Raw genomic sequence first — 6863 nt, forward strand, 5'->3', positions numbered from 1 at the left:
GGATTAAGGCAATGAAAATGGATTGCTTTTTAGCAGAAACACCCTTTAGCCTCAGTGGGGGCTCCAAATTTACAGATTTTCCTATAAATTTTAAAATGCAAAATAGGCTTTGGGTGACTTTAGCCGCCCCCTGAGGGGGTAGGCTTTGATGTGCCATCACTTCGTTATATGTAGCAGAAAGAGATAGAAAAATTATTCTTTTTTCTTATCCAAGTGGTTTTAAGACAATGAAAGTGATTTGCTATATATTTGATATATGTCCATTGTTTGTGCAAAAATATGATTGATTTTCATGAAAAATCCAAGATGGCCGACAAAAATGGGGTCCCCTGGGCCTTCCGTACAGGATATGACCCGGCAGCAACACATTTTCCTGACCACTGATATCAGGCCAATATGTTGGGACCATCAAACATTATGTACCCGATCAGCTGAATAAACTCCCCCAGCCCCCGGACTATAAGGAACCATTCGTATTTTAGACATTTTGGACGGTATTAGACTTATGCCCGTTTTAGGCGCATTATACACTGTTTCAAGCCAACACTTTGGATCACTGATAGTTTAAAAACGAGCACATGTACCCCATATTTTTGATATTCTAACGTCTTCAGAATATATTTCTCTATAAATCTAAAGAGTATGATGAAAATGACATGGATTTTGAATGTTTGGGAGCAGAACTACGGAACCATTCGTATTTTAGACATTTTGGACGATATTATCAGACTTTTACTTGTTTTCGGCGCATTTTGGGCTGTTTCAAGCCAACTCGCAACAGTTTAGACACTGATAGTTTAAAAACGAACACATGGACCCCATGTATTTAATATTTTAACGTCTTCAAAATAAAATCCTCTACAAATCTAGAGAGTAGGATGAAAATGACATGGATTTTGAATGTCTGGGAGCAGAACTAAGGAACTATTTGTATTTTAGACATTTCGGACGGTATTATTAGACTTTTGCATGTTTTCGGCGCATTTTAGGCTGTTTCAAGCCAACTTGCAACATTTTGGACACTGATAGTTTAAAAACGAGCTCATGGACCCCATATATTTAATATTTCAACGTCATTAGAATATATTTCTCTGCAAATCTAGAGAGTATGATGAAAATGACATGGATTTTGAATGTTTGGGAGCGAATAATGAAACCATTTGCATTTTTGACGGTATTATCATACTTTTTGCTTTTTTCGGTGCACTTTAGGTGGATTTCAATATTTTCAAGCCAACTCGCAACACTTTTGACACTGATAGTTTAAACACGAGCACATGGACCCCATATCTTTAATATTTTAATGCCTTCAGAATATATTCCTCTACAAATCTGGAGAGTATGACGAAAATGGCATGGATTTTGAATGTTTGGGGGCAAAACTACGGAACCATTCGCATTTTAGACGGCATTATTAGACTTTTGCACGTTTTGGCCGCATTTGGGCGATTTTCATGCCAACTCGCATCACTTTGGACACTCATAGTTAAAAAACGAGCACATGAACCCCACACTTTTAACTTCCCTACACCTCCGATATGCATTCCTCTACAATTTAGCCGAATTTGATGAAAATGACAAGGATTTTTAAAAAAGGGCAGCTTACAAAATACTTTTTTAATTTTTGAGTAGATTCACGTCTTTGAAGATTTGTTTTTTTTCCGAGTATTGCACCATTCTTGCCAAATGAGGGCGCTGCCAGACGCGGATCCATGGGGGGAGCCGAGGGGGCCTTGCCCCCCCCCCCCCCCTTCGGCTAAAAAAAAAAGAAGAGAGGGAAAGAAAGAGAAAAAAGAGGGGAAAGAAAAGAAGAAAAAGAAGAAAGGAAAAAGGGGGAAGAAGGGAAGAAAAAAGAGAGGAAAAGGGGGAAAGAAAAGAGGAGAGGGGGAAAGGAAAAGGAAAAGGAAAAGGAGAAAAAAAAAGAGAGGAAGAAGGAGGAAAGAAGAGAAGAGAGAGAAAGGGGAAAAGAAGAGGGGAAAAGAGAGAGGAAGAGGGGGAAGGAAGAAGAGGAGAAAAAAGAGAGAGAAAAGGGGGAAAGAAAAAAGGAAGAGGGGGAAAGAAGGGAAGAAAAAGAGAGAGAGGGAAAAGAGGAAAGAAAATGAGAAAAAAGAGGAAGAGGGGAAAAGAAAAGGAGAGAGAGGAAAAGGGAGGAAAGAAGAGAAGAAAAAGGAGAGGGCAAAGAAAAGAAGAGAAGAAAGAAAAGAAGAAAAAAAGGAGAAGAAGAGGGGAAAGAAAGAGAAAAAGGAGGAAGAGGGGGAAGGAAGAGAAGAAAAAGGGAGGGGGAGGGGGGAAGAAAAAGAGGAAGCGGGGAAAGAAGAGGGGGGAAGAGAGAGGAAGAGGGGGAAAAGGAGAAAAAAGGAGAGAGAGGAAGAGGGAAGAAAGAAGAGGAAAAAAGAGAGAGAAGGGGGGAAGAAAAGAAGAAAAGGGGAAAGGAAGTGAAGAAAAGCGAGGGGGAGAGGGGGAAGAAAAGGAGAGAGAGGAAGAGGGAGGAAAGAAGAGAAAAAAAAGAGGGGAAAGAAAATAAGAAAAAAGAAGAGGGGAAAGAAAAGAAGTAAAAAGGAGAAGAAGAGGGGAAAGAAAGAGAAAAAAGAGGAAGAGGGGGAAGGAAGAGAAGAAAAGGGAGGGGGAGGGGGGGGAAGAGGAAGATGGGGAAGAAGAGGGGGGGAAGAGAGAGGAAGAGGGAAAAACGAAAAGGAGAAAAAGGAGAGGGAGGAAGAGGGAAGAAAGAAGATAAGAAAAAAGAGAGAAAAAGGGGGAAAGAAAAGAAGAAAAGGGGAGAGGAAGAGGGGGAAGGACGAGAAGAAGAAAAGAGGAAGAGGAGGAAAGAAAATGATGTTCGAATCAAAAGGGCGCCGAAATGATGTTTGAAGGAATGTCAAAATGATGTTCGAACGGGGGGGGGGGCGAATTGATGTTCGACATAGGGGCGCCAAATTGATATTCGAACTAGGGGGCGCCAAATTGATATTCGAACGGGGGGGGGGGCCGAATTGATGATCGACCTACATGTAGGGGCGCCAAATTGATGTTGGACCTACATGTAGGGGCGCCGAATTGATATTCGAACTAGGAGGGCGCCGAAATGATGTTCGAAGGGATGTTAAAATGATGTTCGAACTGGGGGCGCCAAATTGATACTCGAACTGGGGGGGGGGGGTCGATGTTCGAGCTAGGGGGGCGCCAAATTGATACTCAAACTAGGGGGGGCGCCGCATTGATGTTCGAACTAGGGGGCGCCAAATTGATACTCGAGCTAAGGGGGCGAAATGATATTCGAACTAGGGAAGGCAAATTGAGTTCGAAGGGATGCCAAAATGATGTTCGAACTGGGGGCCGAATTGATGTTCGAACGGGGGGGGGGGGCGAATTGATGATCGACCTACATGTAGGGGCGCCGAATTGATACTCGAACTAGGGGGGGGCGCCGAATTGATGTCCGAACTAGGGGGCGCCGAATTGATATTCGAACTAGGGGCGCCAATTTGATGTTCCAACTGGGGGCGCTAAATTGATGTTCGACCTAGGGAGGCCTAATAGATGTTCGACGTAGGGGGGGGGGTTGCGCCGAATTGATGTTCGACGTAGGCGCGCAAAATTTATGTTCGACATCATCGGGGGGCGCCGATTGAATGTTCGAACTATATGGGCGCCAAATTGATGTTCGAACTAGGGGGCGCCGAATTGCTATTCGAACTTGGGGCGCCAAATTGATGTTCGAACGAGGGGGGGGGCGCCAAATTGATGTGAGAACTAGGGGGCGCTGGAATTGTGTATGGGTATGGCTTAAAAAGAATGCAACTAGTATAAGTTATACAAGTTGCATTCTTTTTAAGCCATATACCTATAATTGCATAGGTTACAAATCACATGTTAACATCGTCACGTTCAACACCAATAACAAGCAAGCAATGACCCACCGTGTAGCTAGTTGCAGGTCGGGATAACTTGCGCTCCATAGTTATTTGGAAAGTGGAAATTGATAATAACCGTATATTCAGACCGCCTCGATCACATTAAAAGAACTTGTTCAGGCCTTAAGACTATTCGTGTTATTATTTCCGCATTCATACATTCCGTCCCGAAGAGACTTCCGAGAAATTCTCGAAGTTCTCGAAGTTACGAGCATGCGCATTATGGTCTGGAAAGCGGGCAAGGCGCGAATTCAAACTCGCCAGTCTGCAACTCATGGTGCCCAGGCGACCACGCCCAAGTACAAAGTTCTCAAGTACTATGGCCAACAAAAAACCTTCAGGTTGCGAAAATCGAAAAAGAAAAGCGGAGAGGCTAAAGCAAGCTGACTCCCTAGACAAGTACCTCCGTCCAAATTTGAGAGGTAGGAACACATGGTAAAACATGAACATTCATCGATTCAGTGGCGTAACTACGGGGGGGGGGGCACGATTAACGTAAACACAATAACGCCAAATAAATTCAAATTACTCAATTCATATATTGATATAAAAATTAATATTTACATTTAGCGCTTGTTCCAATTAAAAACACTTTATAATTATATACACTACATGATAGAAAACATCTCAATGTTACTTATACCATGGACCTACTACTCTGTCAGAGTAGTAGGTCCATGCTTATACCATCGAACTTGTCACATACACGGGAGTATCTGCTAGTTTATATAATACGACGTACATTTTTTATATTGTATTTTTTAAATTGAATACATCTAATGTGGGAGATTAGCTTTAATCTTACACACGCTTTCGAATATCTTATTCTAGTTTTTAATTTTGGTAAGATTTCGATGTTGATTCTCCCAACAGTTTCTAAGTTCATTGACCCATGCGGCCAGGCCTGCAATGACCCTAAATTACCTTTGACCTTGGTCATGTTACCTTAAACAAACGTAGTCAGGATATTCCGCTATACTTTATTACCGTTGTTTCCAAGTTTCATGAACTATGACATTTCAAAAACTTAACTTTTGTTAAGATTTCAGTGTTGACGCCGTCCCCATCGTCAAAAAGAGGCGCCAATTATTGTCTCGCTCTGCTATGTAGGCGAGACAAAAATTATGTTCTGTCCTAGCGACTTTTGTAACATGTTTTAGTAGGGGTACTCGTCAATAGGCAATTCGTCAATATTTTAATGAGTAATTCGTGAGCTTCACGAGCTGAGCACTCCATAACTCTATTCCTAACAAAAGTCGCTCTTGTTTATTAAAGGCTAAGAAACAAAATATGAATAAGAGTTGTGAATTCTTCTTGCATTAAGGGAAGCACTCTGCACTTTGACAAATGTATGAGAAGCGTCTGATTTTAACTGTTGTTTTTATATTGCTTGCAACACTTAAGCCACTATTCCCAAACGGATTGGAAAATATAATGTTAACAAGTGGAATATAATATTATATATAGGTCCTATGTTTCAATTGGACGGTGAATGGAGTACACGGCCAACAATTATATAACTTTAGCAGTAGTGAGAGTATTATTCTTTGATCTGAGCAGATTGAATAACCGATTTTCTTTGACATTTCTGTTAATTTCAAATTACATTTTATACTGACACTGTTTACATTTTGTACTGATACTCTTGATATTTATCAGAACAAATGAGGATTTCCATTCTTAGGTGAATGTTCTCTTGTTATTTCTCTATTGGAAAGCCGTTTGAGTAAAAATCGGTCTAGTAGTATAGTCACTAGTTACTAGTAAACGTTTTGCATGTTATAGGTGGGTAGACATTCATACCACAACGCATATCATATTCTGAAATCGGATGTGCAGTATACCACCATGTGAACTTAATTGTATATGGATATATTAATATATATTATTTACAGAAATGTTGAAGTTTACTTGCAATATGTAAAGGAATAAATGAAACTTTCATTGTAATGGTGAAAGTTTCGGATGCGTTTTTATTTTTTGACGGATCGTCAAATACTCAAATAACTGAAATAACTCTATGGTTTATATCGTTCCTATATTTTTGTTTCAAGAAGTAATGCGTAAAAGACAGCTAGATACAGTTGATGATACGACACCTTTTCGTTTCCAACCTACAGTGGGAAATCACGTTGTAATTTTTTTAACGAATTCCACTGAAACTATTACGTGGATATACTCAGGCCTAAACTGCATTGCTATCATTTACATTTATTGTTACATCTTGAAATAGTTGATGTATACAAGATACATGGGACCTTAGAATTCATGTTTCACTTGTATTGTATGAAAGAGAGAGGTAAGAACTTATCGTCCAAAATGATGCAAACTTAAGAGCATTATTTTCGTATTTATATAGACATTGCCAATAAAGTATATTTTTACAGCATATTTATTTTTAGTATCTTATATTTGTTTTATTTACACCATTTACACGCATTCTGTTTCTTTTTAAAATCTATTTGGAGTATATACAATTTGAGCAAGATTATAAGATACATTTCATACATAACCTTTTGATACTTGATATGATTGTTGCAAGAGCGGAAGATCCAATGTCTGTTGAATAGGATTGACAAGACAACTCACTGTTTTGAAAGGATTTCAAGCGAATAACAAAAGATTATATAATATATCCAAACACTTACAGATCTAAGTAGACAGTGTACTCCCAATTAGTAAATGCTGAGTGCTGACTACTGAGTCTACCTCAACTCTATAATAAAAAGCATGTATATCTTTTCAAGAATATATTACCCAAAATAAAAAATTAATTTTCTCTCATGCAGAATATGCAATTTAGTTATTGCACAACCAGTGTTCATACGCGGCGATACAGGGGCGTCATCCCCGTAATATTTTTCAAGCCCTGAAACAAAAAAGTAGAAAAGAAAAAAATGGGGATACCCAGAAGAACGAAGTATGCCTATACAATGCAAGAGAGGTTTCTGT

Source organism: Lytechinus pictus, chromosome 12 (assembly GCF_037042905.1).
Source record: "Lytechinus pictus isolate F3 Inbred chromosome 12, Lp3.0, whole genome shotgun sequence".
NCBI classification, from domain to species: domain Eukaryota; kingdom Metazoa; phylum Echinodermata; class Echinoidea; order Temnopleuroida; family Toxopneustidae; genus Lytechinus; species Lytechinus pictus.